At 41.4% G+C, this 21,006-nt stretch overlaps 1 long non-coding RNA gene and 1 other non-coding gene across 2 annotated transcripts in view; both read left to right on the plus strand.

Moving 5' to 3' along the window:
• The window catches only part of LOC136145824 (uncharacterized), a 64,440-nt gene that overhangs the window by 5,316 nt on the left and 38,118 nt on the right, over nt 1–21,006 (plus strand). The window contains exon 2 of the long non-coding RNA XR_010658855.1: nt 16,125–16,306. This is a non-coding gene — a long non-coding RNA (uncharacterized lncRNA). The remainder of the gene's footprint in view (nt 1–16,124; nt 16,307–21,006) is intronic.
• On the plus strand, nt 17,439–17,510 carry TRNAC-GCA (transfer RNA cysteine (anticodon GCA)). The gene has a single exon. It is a non-coding gene; the product is annotated as a tRNA-Cys (tRNA).

The raw sequence follows: 21,006 nt of genomic DNA on the forward strand, positions 1-21,006 counted from the left end.
TCAGGGGGTGGGAAAGAAGAGTCTCTGCTGAACTTGATGAAAAACTCATTTAGAATTTCTCATTAGGACTTCACAGGAGCAGTTTGCTTTTCAGTAGTCGGCGCTGTATTTTTAGCAGCATTTTAACAGCTGTCAGTAACAACTAAGACAACATTTTGATCAACACTTAAAAAAAAAAAAATTCTAACAAAGATGTTTGCAAAGAAACAAAATGCTTCAAGATTTAAATGTTTTGCTCTGAAAACCAAACCAAAAAAGATGCTTTCTTGTGACGTAAAATGTTAATGCCTCAACGGCAGGTAGAAAGGTATCTACTTAAAATGAAGCCGAGTGGATTTTTAAGGTTTAATTTTCTGATGCTTAGGTACGTATAATAAAGATGATTTTAGGCTTGAAAGGTGTGTTCAGAGTCAGAAACAGAAACCTCAGTATAAGAGAATGTGCAGTGGATCTTGTCATGTATTTGCAAGTAGGTCAAGAATAGCCATGTGGGCACCTGAAATGAATAAAATCTTGTCCCCAACATTTGAGTTTCTAAAGGGAGGTTATCACATGTCAGATATATGACACTGGAAATAGGAGATAGAAAAAAATGTAAGAGGCTTCATGACAGATGTCATCTTTATTTCTAAAGATAGAGGTAAATTTGCTGTGGGTAATGTATTACAAAGCAAACTAAAACCAAGCTCTGCAAGTGTCAAATTTCCCTTTCACCTGCAGTCTCCCCAAACTGAGTGGTTTCTGTTCTAGGGAAGTCATGGTACATTATTAAAGCAGCCTACTGAATCATCCTATCCAGAGGTCATCTGCTCATTTCGAGGACCTAATCCATGTTTTGAGTTTGTCCCAACTAAGGCAGCTGAGTATTTCCACTTCATCTAGCTGGCACGGTGGGGAATGAAGGCATTCTTAGATCAAATGATATTTTTATTATATTGCGTTTTGGGGTTTTTTTTTTTCTAATCCTTGTGGGGGTACCAGTTCACTACCTCTTCCTTGCTTGGTAGGACTTTTTTTCAACAAAACGTGCAGCCGTCATAAAAACTGAAGTAGATACCCTTTCCGCTTGCCCTGCACAAACCCCTTCCAGATGCAAATCTTTCAGTGTTGATCGTTTTTCACAGAGCATGACATGGTTTTCCTAGTGCATACATTTTGGACACTAAATACCCATGTGCAGAAATGAAACATGTATCAACATCTTTTATATGGAAGGTACAGGTCACATCAGTTATTAATATTTAAACCACAATCTATTTTGAAGTGCTTAGTGCTAATTATAGCTAGACTTTAATATTTTATCAAAGTATTTGGAAATTTAAGCTAGTTCATCACTTAAAAAAAAAAAAAGCTTTTTAATGACCTTCACTATAAATGTGGTAGAACCATGTCCTCTTAGTCAAACTGTGTAGACTTACAATGCCACTTTTGCCAGTACAGATTGCTAGCTTATATAAAGGATCAAGTAAGCACCTAAGTAAAGTCTTGGGATTCTTCTAATACATTTATATATGTAACTTTTATGTTGTTTTGATTTTTAAGAAGTACATATTTTCAGAATAATTATGTATCTCAAAAGAAAAAAATCCAGGAAAATTATTTTTATAACTACATCAATATATGCTACTACTCCATTCTTTTATAAATTACATGGCTTTATTTCTAATTTGAATATATTAACTGAAGTTTTGTTGAAAATAAACTTTTTTTAATTACCTTTATTTGTAAACAAATATTGTTGTAATTCAATAACAGTTTGCCAAGGAACAAACTGTAAGATCATATACACATATCTTTTATCTGTTTTATGTTATTTCTATGGTATCATGTGATTATACTCCTAGAATACAACTACTAGTGTGTTAATAAATAAACTAGGGATCCAGTAGGGAAGTCAAGATTATTAATCATAACCATTTCTCACCTTCAGTGAGAAATTAAAGCAAACACTAACTTCTTCAGATAATTCAAAAAGCCCAAGGTAAAAGCAAGAGCTCTGAGGCTCAATCTCCTTGAATGAAAAGTCTAATCAGTGACTTTCAGCCTGGAGCTGTATTTCATTACCTCTTTTCACAGATACAGCAAATCAAACAGTACAGTAAAATCCACTTGCATGGCTTTGAATGCTGGCTGCATCGCTTACTAACATATGACTCAGGGCAAATTACTTAGTCTTTCTAAATTTAGTTTCCTCATTTGTAACAAGAGACAACTGATACCATAAGTGGATATGAACTTAACACAGCACCTGGACGTGGCAAGTGCTCCCCAAAAGTGTTAAATGTGTACCTCCAGAGTTTTGTCATAGAAAACTCAAAGTTGATTCTTCTTAGGATTCAAGATCTTTCTTACACTACAAAGGGATTTTGAGGTCCCTCAAGAATCAGAGCTTTAACCTAAGGTCTTCAAGGGCTTCAAACTTCTAAGAATTCTCTTTGCTAGAGCAGTGATTCTCAAGTTTTATCATGCATCTGAATCACTGCGAGAGTCTGTTAAAGGTTTACTAGGCCCCTGTTTCCTGTTCAGTAGGTATGGGGTGGAACCTGAGAATTTCTAACAAGTTCCCAGGGAGCTGCTGCTGGTGCTGCTCTAGGAACTACTCTTTGAGAACCAGATATGGCGCTAGTGGTAAAGAACCCACTTGCCAATGCAGGGGACTTAAGAGATGCAGGTTTGATCCCTGGTGAGGCAGATGCCCTGGAGGAGGGCATAGCTACCCACTCCAGCATTCTTGTGTGGAGAATCCCGTGGACAGAGGAGCCTGGAGGGCTATGATCCATAGATCCATAGGGTCACAAAGAGTCAGACAAGAGGGAAACAATTAAGCCTGTTGCACACACACCCTAGAATATGGAAAAGAAGCAATTGCCCCAGGCTGCTTACTTTGCAAGGTTACCTTACTGCTGGCAGCAGTTGATGGTGGGGGCGGGGAGGGGAGGGGGGTGGGCCTGAGGGAGGGATGAAAAGCAGGAAGTAGGGGACTAAAGAAAGGAAGTGTCAGTTATTGTTGAAAGGGGCAGGGATGGGTCTTCAGAGTCAGGCGATCACTGGAGTCCAGAGGCTGGCTAGCTGTTGCTGAGGGAGAACTCTGTCTCCACAGCCTTTGGACCATATGTTGATCTATCATGACCTCTTTTTTTTCTTTCTTTTTTTAATTGGGATATAGTTGCTTTACAATGTTGCGCTGGTTTCTGATGTGCAATGAAGTGAATCAACTCTGTGTCTACATGCATCCCCACCCTTCTGGATCGCCCTCCCACCACACCCCCGTCCCACCCTCTAGGTCATCACAGGGCACTGGGCTGAGCGCCCCCCCCCCCCCCCCCCGGCCTTGCAGCAGCCTCCACTAGCTGTCTCTGTTACACCTGGTAATGTGTTATGTGTCCTTCCCAATCTCTCATTTCATCCCACACCCCCTTTGCCCCCCAGTCCATGTCTGTTCTTTACATCTGCCTCTCTATTCCTGCCCTGAAAATGGGTTCACTCACCTCTACCATTTTTCTAGATTCCACATACATGCATTGATACGTGATATTTGCTTTTCTCTTTCTGACTTACTTCACTCCATATGACAGACTCTAGGTCTAGCCACGTCTCTACAAATGACCAAATTTCATTTTCTTTTATTGCTGAGTGATGTTCCATTGTATGTATGTACCACATCTTATTTATCCATTATTCTGTCAATGGACATTTAGGTTGCTTCCATGGTTTGGCTATTGTAAATAGTGCTACAGTGATTTTTCATGACCTCTAAATTCTTCCTCTGAATAAGTATTTGGGAAGTACTTTACCACTTTCAGGCTCTTAAAGTACCTATTAGTTTACTATTGTATTATCTGAAGGCACTAACTTTGGTTATCTGGGAGTGCACATTCCTTCAATTACCTTTGAACATAACATACCATGGTCAAGTTCAGATCAGCTTTCTTCTTCTATTCTGAGTGTGTCATGAAGATGAACCCCTGACTCTTGAGTTAGATTTGAACTGATGCTTTTTCTTTTATTCAGGTTTCAGCAGATCAGAAGAGAACATTAGTTTAATCAGATGTGATAAGCTTTTGACAAAGTCATAGTGGTTGTTCCTAGTTTTGAACCAACAATTATGTGAGGAGATTGCCTATATTTTTGTCAGGAGTCCAGGCTTCCTGGGCTTCCCTGGTGGTTCAAATGATAAAGAATCTTCCTGAAATGTAGGAAGACCAGGGTTCAATCCCTGAGTCAGGAAGTTCCCATGGAGAATCCCATGGACAGAGGAGGCTGGCAGGCTATAGTTCACGGGGTTACAAATAATCGGACATGACTGAGTGACTAATACTTGCCTTGCCAATCTTCTTGTTTACTTCTATAACAGTTTCATTGCTTTATTAAGAAATGACGTCAACATTGTATGATTTAATTTCCTTAAGAAGAGGTGGCAAGAATACAAAAAGCTATACAAAAAAGATCTTCATGACCCAGATAATCACGATGGTATGATCACTCACCTAGGGTCAGACATCCTGGAGTGTGAAGTCAAGTGGGCCTTAGGAAGCATCAGTATGAACAAAGCTAGTGGAGGTGATGGAATTCCAGTTGAGCTATTTAAAATCCTAAAAGATGATGCTGTGAAAGTGCTGCACTCAATATGCCAGCAAATATGGAAAACTCAGCAGTGGTCACAGGACTAGAAAAGGTCAGTTTTCATTTCAATCCCAAATAAAGGCAATACCAAAGAATGTTCAAGCCACTGCACAATTGCACTCATCTCACATGCTAGCTAAGTAATGCTCAAAATTCTCCAAGCCAGGTTTCAACAATATGTGAACCGTGAACTTCCAGATGTTCAAGCTGGTTTTAGAAAAGGCAGAGGAACCAGAGTCAAATTGCAAATATCCGTTGGATCATTGAAAAAGCAAGAAAGTTCCAGAAAAACATCTACTTCTGCTTGACTACGCCAAAGCCTTTGACTGTATGGATCAAAACAAACTGTGGAAAACTCTTCAAGAGATGAGAATACCAGACCACCTTTCCTGCCTCCTGAGAAATCTGTATGCAGGTCAAGAAACAATAGTTAGTACTGGACATAGAACAACAGACTGGTTCCAAATCAGGAAAGGTGTACGTCAAGGAAGTATATTATCACCCTATTTATTTGACGTGTATGCAGAGTACATCATGTGAAATGCCAGGCTGGATGAAGCACAAGCTGGAATCAAGATTGTCGGGAGAAATATCAATAACCTCAGATATGCAGATGACACCACCCCTATGGCAGAAAGTGAAGAACTAAAGAGCCTTTTGATGAAAGTGAAAGAGGAGAGTGAAAAAGTTGGCTTAAAACTCAACATTCAGAAAAATAACATCATGGCATCCAGTCCCATCAGTTCAGTCGCTCAGTCCTGTCCGACTCTTTGTGACCCCGTGAATCACAGCACACCAGCCCTCCCTGTCCATCACCAGCTCCCAGAGTTTACTCAAACACATGTCCATCAAGTCGGTGATACCATCCAGCCATCTCATCCTCTGTTGTCCCCTTCTCCTCCTGCCCCCAATCCCTCCCAGCATCAGGGTCTTTTCCAATGAGTCAACTCTTCGCATGAGGTGGCCAAAGTATTGGAGTTTCAGCTTCAGCATCAGTCCTTCCAATGAACACCCAGGACTGATCTCCTTTAGGATGGACTGGTTGAATCTCATTGCAATCCAAGGGACTCTCAAGAGTCTTCTCCAACACCACAGTTCAAAAGCATCAATTCTTTGGCGCTCAGCTTTCTTCACAGTCCAACTCTCACATCCATACATGACCACTGGAAAAACCATAGCCTTGACTAGACAGACGTTTGTTGGCAAAGTAATGTCTCTGCTTTTTAATATGCTATCTAGGTTGGTCATAACTTTCCTTCCAAGGAGTAAGCGTCTTTTAATTTTATTGCTGCACTCACCATCTGCAGTGATTTTGGAGCCCCCCAAAATAAAGTCTGACACTGTTTCCACTGTTTCTCCATCTATTTCCCATGAATTGATGGGACCAGATGTCATGATCTTAGTTTTCTGAATGTTGAGCTTTAAGCCAACTTTTTCACTCTCCTCTTTCACTTTCATCAAGAGGCTTTTTAGTTCCTCTTCACTTTCTGCCATAAGGGTGGTGTCATCTGCATATCTGAGGTTATTGATATTTCTCCCGTCTATCTTGATTCCAGCTTGTGCTTCCTCCAGCCCAGAGTTTTTCATGATGTACTCTGCATATAAGTTAAATAAGCAGGGTGACAATATATAACCTTGTTGTACTCCTTTTCCTATTTGGAACCAGTCTGTTGTTCCTTGTCCAGTTCTAACTGTTGCTTCCTGACCTGCGTACAGGTTTCTCAAGAGGCAGGTCAGGTGGTCTGGTATTCCCATCTCTTTCAGAATTTTCCACAGTTTATTGTGATCCACACAGTCAAAGGCTTTGGCATAGTCAATAAAGAAGAAATAGATGTTTTTCTGGAACTCTCTTGCTTTTTTGATGATCCAGCAGATGGTGACAATTTGATATCTGGTTCCTCTGCCTTTTCTAAAACCAGCTTAAACATCTGGAAGTTCACGGTTCACATATTGCTGAAGCCTGGCTTGGAGAATTTTGAGCATTACTTTACTAGTGTGTGAGATGAGTGCAACTGTGCAGTAGTTTAAGCATTCGCTTCATGGCAAATAGACAGGGAAACAATGGAAACAGTGACAGACTTTATTTTGGGGGGCTCCAAAATCACTGAAGATGGTGGTTGCAGCCATGAAATTAACAGATGCTTACTCCTTGGAAGAAAAGCTATGACAAACCTAGACAGCATATTAAAAAGCAGAGACGTTACTTTGCAAACAAAGGTCTGTCTAGTCAAAGCTATGGTTTTTCTAGTAGTCATGTATGGATGAGAGAGTTGGACTATAAAGAAAATTTAGCACCCATGAATTGATGCTTTTGAACTGTGGTGTTGGAGAAGACTCTAGAGAGTCCCTTGGACTGCAAGAAGATCCAACTAGTCTATCCTAAAGGCGATCAGTCCTAGGTGTTCATTGGAAGGACTGATACTGAAGCTGAAACTCCAATAGTTTGGCTGCCTGATGCGAAGAGCTGACTCATTTGAAAAGACTCTGATCCTGGGAAAGATCAAAGGTGGGAGGAGAAGGGGACGACAGATGATGAGATGGTTGGATGGCATCACCAACTCGACGGACATGAGGTTGAGTAAACTCTGGGAGTTAGTGATGGATAGGGAAACCTGGCTTGCTGCAGTCCATGGGGTTGCAAAGAGTCAGATGTGACTGAATGACTGAACTGAACTGAAGAAGTTGAAAAATGTAATTCAATCAAGAGAGATGAAACCCCTGAATTTAGACAGATGAATTTGAAGAATAATCAAGGAAAGCTGACAGAAAGATAATAAAACTGCATTCCTACTGAATGCACTTCATTCCTACTGAAGTCACTTCAGTCGTGTCCAACTCTTTGCGACCCCATGGACTGCAGCCTACCAGGCTCCTCCGTCCATGGGATTTTCCAGGCAAGAGTACTGGAGTGGGGAAACTGCATTCCTAGTGTCACTTAAATTGAACTTGATCTTGGGTGAGCAAGACTGTAAAAGGAAGAGTGGAATATAGTCCTTGTGAGGAATTTTGTTGTTATATTCGGTTGGCCAAATATAAGGTGGTTGGTCATCTTACAGAAAATCCAGAACGAACTTTTTAACCAATCCAGTACTTCACAATAGACCTTGATTGGAGCATTATTTTATCCATAGGTTGTGAAAACAGTTCAGAAAGAAGGACAAACATCATTGAAAATTCTACAAACTAAGAGATACATGAAAAAATAGATTTCCTTAACCTGGTAAACATTGACTTCATACAAAAGTCAGGTAGCCCATTGAGTTCATTTTATTTTTTGCTACTGTGAAAATTACTTACAGTATTTTACTGCTTCTTTAATATTGTTATATTAATACTTAATTATAGTATTATAAGTCATAACATATTTCATAAGCTTACAAATGTTTCATAAAATATTTCATGTATACCAAAAATGACAACAGGCTTTAATGTAGCCACCACTCTCCTTGAGGTGGGAACATTTTGTCATATTTGCTGCAGAAGGATAAAATATTGCATGAGTGTGATACATTCCTATTTCTTGTTAGGGGTTATTGTTGAAGGGGAGGGGCGACAAGAATATAGGGGTTGTCTCTTATCAACTGGGAGTAGTACTTCCATTGTTAGAAGCCCCTGAGTGATGCATTTTCAGACACAGATCTTAATGAGAAGGAATGAGTTCTTAATATTTCCAAACATCCAAAGAGGGGCTGGTAGATGATCCCAGTCCCAACTCATGGTTTTCACTGAGGGCAGGGATTTAAAATTCAGAACTTCCCTGGTGGCCCTGTGGTTTTAAGAATCTGCCATTGTGGGGTACACAGATTCGACCCCTACTCTGGGAAGCTCCCACATGCCAGAAGGCAGCCACGCCTGGGGACCACAGTTACTGAGACCACGCACCCTAGGGTCTGTGCTCTGCAACAAGAGAAACCCCTGCAATAAAAAGCCCAAGCACCACAACTAGAGCAGGACTGCACACAGCACAGCCGAAAAATAAATGAAATAATAAAAGTCAAACTATTCTGTCAGAGATTCTCAAGAATGAAGATGACTTCAGCACCACGAGAACGGCCCACCTAGGAAACTACAGATCCTTGCAAAGGAGTAATTCAAGTCCAGTTCATTTCAATGGTATTGCTTTTTGGGTCACTTTCCAATCATATTTCTTCCTAGTCCAAGTAATTCTAATAGCCTCAGTGAAATTCAGGGCTGATATAAAAATCATTGCATGCTGATCTTAAGTCATTCCCAGAATTTTTCTGATTAGTTCTATTGGCCCATGTTGTATGCACTGTTAAGTATTTTGACTCGAATCCTAGAGACAAGTGTTCAGTCCAATTTGGACAGGTATCTTAGTCTGCTGGGGCTCCGATAACAAAATACTATAGAATGGGTAGTTTATAAATAGCATAAATTTACATTTCACAATTCTGGAAGTGGATGTCCAAGATCAGGATGCAATATGGCTGAGTGAGGACTCTCTTCTGAAGAACAGACTTCTGTGTGTGTGTGTGTGTGTGTGTGTGTGTGTGTGTAGTTGATTAACAATGTTGTGTTAGTTTCAGGTGTACTGCAAAGTGATTCAGTTGTACATATACATGTATCTATTCTTTCTCAAATTCTTTCTCCATTTAGGCTATTACAGAATATTGAGCGAATATTCTCATTTGCTCAATAGACTCAGTTGGGGATTATCATCATATTTGGGGATTAAGGTTTCAACACATGAACCTAGGGGGTTCATATGTTGTATCATCATATTTGGGGATTAAGGTTTCAACATATGAATCTAGGGGGACAGGAAATTTCAGGTCATAATGAGAGGGCTTAAGAATCTAGTGTTTAGCCATTATCTGGCTCACTTCATTTGTCAATATATTGACCTTTAGCCTAGAAATAATTTTTAGGTATATCATATATTCTGATGTCAGGTATAGATGACATTCCTATAGAAAGACACCCCCACAGTACAGTAGCTCAAATAAGAAAGAAATTTAATTCTATCTTACGTGAAATTGAAAAAAACGAATGTGATCCAGGGCAGATAGGTGGTTCTGCTGTCTGGGGTCTTTAGAACCCCGTGTCCCTTGATGCTCCCCAATTCTGCAGAGTGTTGTCCTTATCTATATGGTGGAGGCTGTGTCATTAGAATCATATCCACAGTTTTACATTAAAAAACAAACATTTTGGGGGCTTCCCTGGTGGTTCAGTGATGAAAATCCACCTGCCAATGCAGGAGATGTGGGTTTGGTGCCTGGTTCAGGAGGAGCCCACATGCCACAGAGCAACTTAGCCCACGCACCACAGCTATTGAACCTGTGCTCTAGAGCCTGGGGGCCACAGCCACTGAAGCCCGTGTGCCCCAGAGCCCTTGCTCTGCAGTGAGAGGAGCCACCACAGTAAGAAGCCAGCAACTATCTAGACAGTATTCCCCACTTGCCACAGCTAGATGTTTACATCTTGATACCAGAGCAATTTTCAAGAAAGTTAAGTGGTTATGTTCCCTGCTAAAACTGGAGTTCTACTAAAAGGAAGGGGTAAATAAATACAGGGGACAATTAACAGTCTTTGTTAAGAGACAGCCAGTTCCAATGAGCAGAGTAGGAAATGCGAGGTAAGTCTCTTCAGTCACGTCTGATTCTTTGCAACTCCATGGACTGTAGGCCACCAGGCTCCTCTGTCCATGGGGTTCTCCAGGCACGAATACTGGAGTGGGTTACCATGCCCTCCTCCAGGAGATCTTCCTGACCCAAGGGTCACGTCTCTTGTGTCTCCTACATTGGGAGGCGCATTCTTTACCACTAGTACCACTTGGAAAGCCCAAGTAGAAAATGGGACAGGGCTTTAACTGTGTCATAAAGACCTAAGGTTATGGTTAAGGAGGGGTGCAAGAAATGTTCGATGGGGTCAGGGGGTGGGATGTAGATGCTGTGATCACCTTTTATACCCTCAAAGTCAAGGTGGGGGGCATCTTTTGCAATAAACCAAGATGGCAGAACCAGGTAACTAAATAATCTAGTGAAGATAGGCTCATCTTTCACTGAGACCCATGGTAAGTTTGCAGAATCACCTTGATCCAATTAATGATTATTTTTTTAGAGTGGGAAGAAATGTATCCAGTAGAAATCAATCTCCCAAAAAGCATTGAAGTATAACAAGAATTTCAGCTATATAATATAAATCAGCAGTTTGAAATGCAAATTATACTATTCCATGGAAAACCAGAAATGCTCAGATTTTAACCTGTGTCTGACAGAGAGAGAGAGAGAGAGAGAGAGAGCGAGCATGCTGGCATGTGGTCCTTGGTGTGTATGTTAGCACAGGGCCAATCTGCAGGGGATCACAATCTCCTTTAGCCTGCCTGCCAGAACACTAGGGAACAAGGTGAAGGGTAGGCCTGATGTTCAGTTGGTCGACACCAGGGCAGCTGGGCTCTGCTCACCAGCCTGGCTCCTTCTGATTGGCTGGTATCCACTGATCAGTGTGACGCTACAGGTCATTGCGGTACTGTGCTCTGTTGCTCAAAGAACTCTCTGCAACCCTATGGACTATCACCCACCAGGCTCCTCTATCTGTGGGCTTTTTCAGGCAAGAACACTGGAGTGGCTGCCGTTTCCACCTCCCGGAGCTCTTCCCCAACCAGGGGTCAAAACCAATCTCCTGCATTGCAGGCAGATTCTTTACCTGCTTAGCCCTCAGGAAAGTCCATACAGGTCATTAACTATTATCAATGTTACCCCTGCTTTCAGGGGCTATTCAACATTTTCTTGAAAGATGTTCAGATCACATAGGGCCAAGGAAGAAGGATTGTTTAAAAAAAAAAAAAATCAGTAGTGTTTCTTCTCCAGTCTGCAGTAATTCTGCATTCGAAATAGATAAAATGGAGAAAGAAAAAGATAACACCCAGATCAATTTGTCAACTTCTCTTTAGGTATGAAGGGTCTGCAGAAAGCATACATTTTGCCATTTTGGTTCATTTGCTATTCTGAATTTACTGGCCTTCTCAGAATTTTGATGAAAACTTTCTGATTTCCTATACATTCCAAATGCCATATATCTACTCTGCTTTCAGATTGCAAAATATTGAGACAGATTACAAAGGAAGCTGTGAACTTTCTACTCTGGAGGAATTTAGAAGTAGGATTTCCTCTGAGCTGGAATAGCAAAGGCAGAGGTCTGTAAGTGGGATGATGGAGTAGGGTTATGTATTGGTTTGTGTAGCCTTTTAAGTAAATAGTTACTTTGCAAAGAGAAAATGAGATCAGGAAAAAGAAACTCCCAATATAGCCTGATGAATCAGTGGGTGATAAAGTACATTGGAACTTCAATATCCAGCCTTTTATGTTTTCTTCGGAAAAGTTGCCCCTCAGTCAGAAACCAGGTATCACATAAAAGAGGATATCCAGCAGTGTTTGTCTTTAAGAGTGGCAATAAAGAACAAAGGTTAAAAGCATAGACCCTGGACCCAGACTTAGCCTGGGTTTGAATCCTAGCTCTGCCTCCAACTAGCTGTGGGATTATGGGTAAATTACATAAACTCTGGACTTCAGTTTCATTACCTATAAAATAATACAACTTACCTTATATGGTTGTTATGGGGATTAATAGCCCAACTCTTGCTTATAGTAAACAATGAATGTTAGCTATGATATTTTTACATCCCCTTAATCCTAAACCATATACACCCACTCACTCTTCTACCCATATTCTTTAGCACTCTCCAAGCTTGGCTTCTGACCTTATTTGATCACTTCTTTTTTGCTATTTTCCTTACTGGGCTATTTGATATTCAGGACTGACTGCTTGACTTCCTCCCATTAACATCCAGGAAGGTTTTCTTCTAATAAGTCAAGCTTTGCATGTAAGAACATGTTACTCTTTTGACCTGTAACCTAGTGACCATGTCAGAACTTTGACCTTCCCATAAAATTCAGTGGGTGTTTTTGCTACTTGAAGAAATAAATTCCCTTAAATGGTGTGGAAGTGACAGGGCTATGAGTTTGCCAAGTTCAATTTCATTTGTCTCTTTCCAAGTGGATAGGAAGGCTACATAGCTCAGCCTCCCTTGCACTTAGGTTGGGTCCATATGCCTGAGTCTGCATCCTAGTGTGTGCTGGAATGATGTACTCACTGGTTATAAAACTCATGAATGATTGTCTCAACTCTCACTTCCCTTATTATTAATGCCTGGGAGGCCTCAAGTCTGGGATGGCAACATCACAGAATGGAAGGAGACTAGATCTCTGAATCACCTTTGGAGGAAAGCTACCAAGGAGAGTTGCCAAACTGCATTGGACTGTGATGTAACTGATAAATACATCTTTATTCTGTGTACTTCATGAGATTTTGGTACATTGCCCTGATTAACTCAGATGGTACTGAATAAGAATATTTGTACAGAATATAAGCCTATAGTGTATTATAGTATAGTATATATAGTATTATAGTAAGTTTGAATGTGTTTGTACCCTAATGGTTCCTATATTCAAGATTACTGATTTCATCATAGAGTTTGGTTAGCCAGCTGAGCAGAATGTTGTAGAGAAAAGAATATGGATGGGAATCCCACTGAAAGTGTTAGTCGCTCAGTCATGTCTGACTCTTTGCAACCCCATGGACTGTAGCCTGCCAGGTTCCTAGATCCATGGAATTTTCCAGGCAAGAATCCTGGAGTGAGTTGCCATTCCCTTCTCCAGGGTGGCTTCCCATCACAGAGATTGAACCCAGATTTCCTGCATTGCCGACAGATTCTTTACGGTCTGAGCCACCAGGGGATCCCACTGAACCAGATTCAAATTCTGTCTCAAATACTTATTACCTTGACTTTAATCTGTTCTTTCCTTGGAATCCAAATGATACTTTCTTTCTAGTAGCATTATGGGTAAATAAACTGGACCCTATTAGGGAATTGTCTTTCAATCCCTTTTCAGTATTCCAATATTTCCAATCCAGTGTTAAGTTTCTGTGATTCTCCATTCTAAACTGATTTTCATAAATTTGACTTTACAGGAGCAACAAAAGGGGTAACAATTAGGTCCAGACAAAGTCTCTATATATTTAAGTGAAAGTGAAAGTCGCTCAATCATGTCCAACTCTTTGAGACTGTTTGGTCCATGGAATTCTCCAGGCCAGAATACTGGAGTGGGTAGCCTTTCCCTTCTCCAGGGGATCTTCTCGACCCAGGAATTGAACCGGGCTCTCCTGCATTGCAGGCAGATTCTTTACCAGCTGAGCTACCAGGGAAGCCCATCTATATCCTTAATGTGTGCACAAATAAATGAAAAGCACTATAATTTTTTTTGTGTGTTGAAAATAGTGCTTAGCAGAGAACAATTTCCCCTTTATTTAGTGCATTATTCAGAAAGTTCCCAAGTCAGAGAATGCCTGTGCCATGTGCCATAGCACAATTTTGAAAATACTGTATTTAATTAAAATGGGAATTTTTGAAAATGATTACTATAGAATTTATAGTAATTCCAAACCTCAAACAGCATTTTTGACCCATGCAATATTTATGAGTTAATTTTCCTTTTCCCCAGTCTCATCTTAACAACTGGAAAAATATTCTCTAATTCAAATTATTGAGGGTGGACCACTGGTAGAACATACACCAGTAAAGACAGAGATAACTAGTAACCACTTGTTTTTTAACCTGTTTTCACACAAAGCCACTTGCACACACAATAGAAACAGACTTCAAAGGTACACCCACAAGAGCTGCCATTGTTCCTTGCTGTTTAATAATTTTAAAACTGTTTAGAATTTATGGCATATACTTGGCAGTTTTTTAATTAAAAAAACAAGCTAACACATAACTTATTAAGTTACGTTAAAAGACAAGTATGGCAAAATCTCACCTTAGACACCATAGACAAGCGAGTTAACAATTCAACAGGCATTATTACATTGGAAGTTTACAGAATTTTGAACCCACATTGCGCAGTAATGTCTTTAAAAAATCAATATTGCAACAAACTAAGCTCTTTGTGGTGCAGCTTGCCTTTTATAAAATTAGTAAGCTTTTCCTTTCAATTATCAAATATATGGCCCTGTAAATGGATAGACACGACATTGCTCTCTTAGACTTCTTTGCCTTTCTGATCTTAGCTCACAATTTCTTTTCTCTTTATTCTCATCATGTTGTTGCTGTTCAATTGCTAAGCGGTGTCTGACTCTTTTCAACCCCATGGACTGCAGCACACCGAGTCCTCTGTCCTCTGCAATCTCCCGGAGTTTGCTCAAATTCATGTGCATTGAGTTGGTGATACTATCTAACCATCTCATCTTCCCACCCTTTAACTTCCCTCAAATCTCTACCCTAAGATCTCTACTTCCTCACCACCACTCTCCTAACAGGTAGTTACATTTTTACATAGAATTTGGTGCTAAAGCCAATGATCAAGGTGGAAAATTATACCTCAAAAATTTCTTAATTCACTTGGAAAGTACAACATATATGGCCCTTTTAATGTGCATTCGAAGCTACTATAGCATCCAACTCAGCCAGTTTTTCCTCCAGCGTCGGAACAGATTGCTGTTTTCTCAGCTAAACACCTGATGGAGGAGTTGGCTTGCATTTAGGGGCCGTGTTGTATGAAAAAAAAATGTATCTTTAAACACTTGAATCACACTCAGTATGGTGAGCTGCTCATACTATGAGAGCGATTCAGGAACGGAGACCAACTGAAGGAACATCAGATTCACATCTCCCTTCCTGCGCGCCTCTGGGGCATATGCTCTAGTGGAACGTGGGACAGAATCACCCACACTATTTACATTCTTCTCTTTCTCTCTTTTTCTTTCTGGCAGAGAAAGTCGAGTTGAGTATGGATGAGAACTTTATACGTATTAAGGAAAAATTCTATTCAAAACCACAACTTTTTCTGAGAGGGGCAGCTCACCTTAAAAATTTCAGGGTCTCTGTTGTTCTTTAGTGTTGTAGTGAGAATTGGGGGCTCCTTCATTCAAAGAAGGGGACCGTCTCATGAGCAGTGTTCATTCAAAGATGGGGAGACTTGGAGTCTGGGATATGGAGGCTGGAGAGAACTGATTTGCTCTATGTGGTGGTTTTCCAACCTCGGCTCTATGAACACTTTTGGATCAGATAGTTCTCCGCTGTGGGGGGCTTTCCCACACAAGGTAGGACTATGGCCGTATTTAGCAGCGTGGCCATCCTCGACCCACTAGGCGCCTCTAGTGACCACCCCCTCCACCAAGTAGTGAAAACCAAAGATGTCTCCAGACATTGTCGAATCATCCCTGAGGAGCAAAGCCACCCTTGACTGAGAAATGTTACTCCATATAGTAAAATGGGAAGGGTTTGAAATCTTGCCGGCAAGAAGTGAACAGGAAAACATGGGCGGTCGGGGATGGGGATGGGAGCAGCCTTCTAGATAGTCCAAGACTGGACACTCTATAAGGTGAAACGGCCTCTGAAAAATTCTTAGCTGTCAGATGGCTGAAGGCTTTTAAAAACCAGACATGTCTAAAATCTCCTTCGAATCTGTTTTCTGTTACAGGAACGCGACACCCCTCTGTTCCCCCAAACCTTCAGTAAGATGGGCTGTGAGCAGCATCACGTGAGGGCAGTTGGCTTGGAGCCCTCAAAGGAAAGCTGAGTTCCGCAGCTGGGCTGACACAGCGTGGTGGAACAGGGCCAGCCGTGTGGAAAGGTTACTTGATCCAGAGGAAAAGGCACAAGGTAAGTGTATTCACCTGGATTGTGCAAAAATCTCTGGACTTCCGCAAGGAGTGGATGGTTGCTTTGAACCTCTGTCACGTGGATCCATTACTGAGACTCTGGAGGTTTATGACCTGTGGGTTCCATATACTACATGGAGGCACCGCCCGCTCTGGCAAAGGCTGGCGTGAGGTGCTCATCTCCTTTCCTGTGATTTTCCTTTCTCAGAGGATTAGGATTAGACTCCAGGGCCATTCAAAATGGAAGGTGATCACGTCTCATCACGAGGATGGTCTTTACGATGTTCTGTAAATCTGCCCCAGGACACTTCTAATTTCTCTTCTCCCTCATCCTCAAAGTGTCAGTCTGTTTGGCTTCTCCACGGTACCTGCTCCTCTATTAACCTACCATGACATCCCATGTATTTTTTTCAAATTTAAAATTTTTTGATGTGGACCATTTTTAAAGTCTTTATTGAATTTGTGGTAACATTGCTTCTGTTTAATGCTTTGGTTTTTAGGCCAAGAGTCAGGTGAGATCTTAGCTTCCCAACGAGGGTTAGAACCGATACCCCTCTCATTGGAAGATGAGGTCTTAACCACTGGAGAATCGGGGAGGTCCCACCATATATTTTTTCCTGAACAAGTTTCAATGTAGCTCTTTGTCACCTTCCCAAGGCTATCTCACTAGGTAGGTGTGGGTTGGGAAGTGTTCCCCTCCGTGTGGTCCTCTCTCCTTTCAGGATCAAGTCCATCCTGTCAGATATAAACTGTTTTCACCAGATATTCTGCTCTTTATCACCTCTATGCTTTTCTAGTCTCAAGCAGCTCCTCCCTATAGAAAGCCTTTCATTGTCATGTTTTCGGGTCTTAATTTGATCTGTTGCATTCTACTTCAAAATATCAGTTCAACAATACTATTTCTTATAGTATGAAGCTCTGAACTCATAGAAGTTTATCTATACCTCTTTAGCGGCATTTATTATTTTCTACCCACAGTTATTTGCATATATGATATCTTTATTCCTAGACTAGGAGCTACTTGAAAACAGCAACTATGTCTTAATAGTTGGTTCATAACCACTGTTAAGTAATTGATTTTATTTTTTCCCTTTCCGCCCCCCCCACCCAAATTTAAGGTGGCTTAGAAGGGTTCCCTGGTGGCTCAGAGGGTAAAGCGTCTGCCTGCAATGCAGGAGACCCGGGTTCGATCCCCGGGTTGGGAAGATCCCCTGGAGAAGGAAATGGCAACCCACTCCACTACTCTTGCCTAGAAAACTCCATGGATGGAGGACCCTAGTGGGCTATAGTCCATGGGGTCACAAAGAGTCAGACATGACTGAGCGACTTCACTTTCTTTCACTTCCACTTTCTAGAAGGACACAAAATACTGGCTAATGACTTAAATTAGAAGAAAATGAGAAAAAATAAGAGAGGTTTAATAAAAAATTAAGAATAGTAGGTTATAAATCAATGCTGGATTAAAAAAAAATCAATTTTCTTTATGTAAGACTTGCCAGTGAGTTCAACCTTAGACACAAACTGCATTCGCTTCTTCACTCAAAACTCTCCCAGTGGTAATATCCATGCCTCATGTTGCATATTTACTCCCTATTCCCCCACCTCTGCCTGCCAGCCACATCTGGCCATGTTTCGTTATGTGCTTCATTAGAAACTGCCATCTTCTTCCACAAGCTAACCTTCCTGACCACAGGGCTGGTTCTAGGCATGGGTAATTATTTCAAGACAAGCCAAATAGAATCCTTCGCTTGGTTTCTGGAGCTGGAACAAGAGGTAAGAGTCTTTTCTCCATGGATGGGAAGGCAGGAATTTGCTGAATCACCACAATCCCTGGGTAGAGAAAGCTGATTTTCAAGAGAAGAAATTAAAGCCAACCTCCAGAAAGAAGCAAAGCTCACAAACAGAGTTCTGATAGCATTTGAACCCCTGGTTCTTGTTTCTGAGACCCCTTCCCAGAGTTTCCTTCAGCGCCTGCCTTCCAAAAAGCATTTGTTAGAGTGTCTTTTGATTTTTATTGGAAAGAGGCCAAGCCCTTGAGTCTGACAATCCAGCATTTTCAGCACCCAGTCAGCCTTATCTTGTTTCTAAATTCTCAGTTGAGAGCTGCCTTCTTCCAGTTGCCAGGCTCTTTCTTCCCTCTGTGGTTTTCCTACAGTTATTTCCTTACCTTGAATGACCTCTTGCCTCCTCTCTCTGCAGTACTAATTCAGGTCTCTGTTCAAGGTCCACTTCAAGATCTCTCTCCTCCATTAAAACCCTTCTTGATTGATCTTTCCCTTCTCTGAAGTGCTGTAGCCCTTATTTACCCAGCTTTTGCCATGCTGCCTGAAACATATCTATTTCTCTGCCTTTGTTCTCTCTTGTGTTTTCTGTGTCAGAGGATTGTTGGTTTGGTTTATTACATATGCAGTTGGTGGTTCAGATGGTAAAGAATCTGCCTGCAATGCAGGAGACCTGGGTTTGATCCCTGGGTCAGGAAGATTCCCTGGAGAAGAGAATGGCTACTCACTCCATTATTCTTGCCTGGAGAATTCCATGGATAGAGGAGCCTAGAGGGCTACAGTCCATGGTGTTGAGAAGAGTCGGACATGGCTGAGCAATTAACACATAAACACAAGAAATGCTAGGGCTTTCTTTGTGGCTCCAATGGTAAAGATTCTACCTGCAATGCAGGAGACCCAGGTTTGATCCCTGGGTCGGGAAGATCCCCTGGAGAAGGGAATGGCAACCCACTCCAGTATTCTTGCCTGGAGAACCCCATGGGCAGAAGAGTCTGGTGGACTACAGTCCACAGGGTCACAAAGAGTCAGACACAATTGAGAGATTAAAACACACACACACACACAGAGAAATGCTATCTTCCCCTTTGTTTGTTGGCACTTTGATTTGTTTGGGTACGATAATTTGGGGCAAGAATTGAGGGAGCATTGAATTGATCTACATGAGAAGAGTGCTGAATATGAGGCTCTAGCAAGCAATTCAGGAAAGGAGAAATGGGGGCAGAGAGGGAAGGCCAGGAGGAAGGGGGCATTAGCAGTGAAGAGAAGGTTGTATGTAGTCCACTGTGATCATTCTCCATGATCCTCAGATGCTCAGGAAGTTAAAATAAACTCATCAAATGCTTAGAGAGCAAGTATAGTTGATGGAAATTAGTGAAGGGATGGGGTTTGGGGTATAGACTGTCAAGGAGTAGGGAACAGAAGCAGCACATGTGGAGGCAGGTGGTATAGGCAGAGTGGTCATGAAAGGCTTTTCATGACCCCCTGTGGATTTGAAGAAAGTAAAACAGTTTTGAAATCCAACTTGGTCTGGATTTGGGGGTTCAAGCCAAAGGATAAAAGGTCCCAGCCAACATCTGGGCTATGAATGTTTATTAATTTAGTGTTAAATATATCATTCTTGCCTCCCACATTGTGACTGTAAGTTTCATAAGTAGGGACCATGCTGTTTCCTGCCTCAGATGCTGTCAGACTGTGTCAGGCTCAGAGAGCTCTTTCTACATCGCTCCTCTCTTCACTTTCCAATGCTTCCTCCATAGCAATGTTAGGCTAGTAACTCTTACAATTTTGCTTTTATCATATTGGCTTCCTGATCTAAGAAAAAAAGGAGAAGGAGGAAGAGGACGATAGTCTATAAGTGGTCTCTGCAGCCATTTTAAACTTCTCCGCTGGTGATCAAACTCCTCCATTATCTGTCCTCATCTGATTTGCCCAAATTTACCTTCTCTTATCCAGCATGGAATGTTGAGAATTCCTGGCTACTCATATCACGTGTCTTTTTTTTTTTTTTTTTAATGATGTTCTTCTCGCCTACGCCACTCTCTACATTCCTACATTTGAGGACCTGCTTGTCCTCAAATTCCAACACAAGACCTAGTTCCTTCAGGAAACCTGTTATGACTTTCAATCAATCTGCAGTTATCTTTCTTCTGGCACTAATTGCATTGATAATTTGGATCATGTCACATAGCACTGATTAATGCTCTAGTGATCTTAACGATGGTTAATCTTCTCATAAGCACCTTAAGTATTGATAGAATGGTTATAGTTTTTATACAATGGGTGCTTGAAAAGTGAAAGCCGCTCAGTCATACTTGACTCTTTGTGACCCCGTGGACTATACAGTCCATGGAATTCTCCAGGCAAGAATATTGGAGTGTGTAGCCTATCCCTTCTCCAGGGGATCTTCCCAACCCAGAAATCAAACCAGAGTCTCCTGTATTGCAGGCAGATTCTTTACCAACTGAGCTATGAGGGAAGCCCTCAGGTGCTTAGTACTAAATAAACATTTAAGATATCCCTCCTCTAAGTGGATTCACAAAAGGCAGCAGTTTTATTTGATTTCCTATTCTTTCCCCTGAAGCTCCAATACTTAAGCCACCTGATGCGAAGAGCCGACTCACTGGAAAAAACCCTGATGCTGGGAAAGATTTAAGGCAAAAGGAGAAGGGGGTGGCAGAGGATGAGATGGTTAGATAGCATCACTGACTCAGTGGACATGAATTTGAGAAAATTCTGGGAGATAGTGGAGGACAGAGGAGCCTGGCGTGCTACAGTCTATAGGATGGCAGAGTCGGACTTAGCAATTGAACAACAACAAATTGTTCCCCCAGGGTCAGAACTTTGATAAATAGTAGGTACTCAATGAGTATTTGTTTAATGAATGAATGAATATCAGTCTGCCAATCTTTAAGGCTTCCAG

The sequence above is a fragment of the Muntiacus reevesi genome, chromosome 13 (genome assembly GCF_963930625.1).
Source record: "Muntiacus reevesi chromosome 13, mMunRee1.1, whole genome shotgun sequence".
Lineage (NCBI taxonomy): Eukaryota > Metazoa > Chordata > Mammalia > Artiodactyla > Cervidae > Muntiacus > Muntiacus reevesi.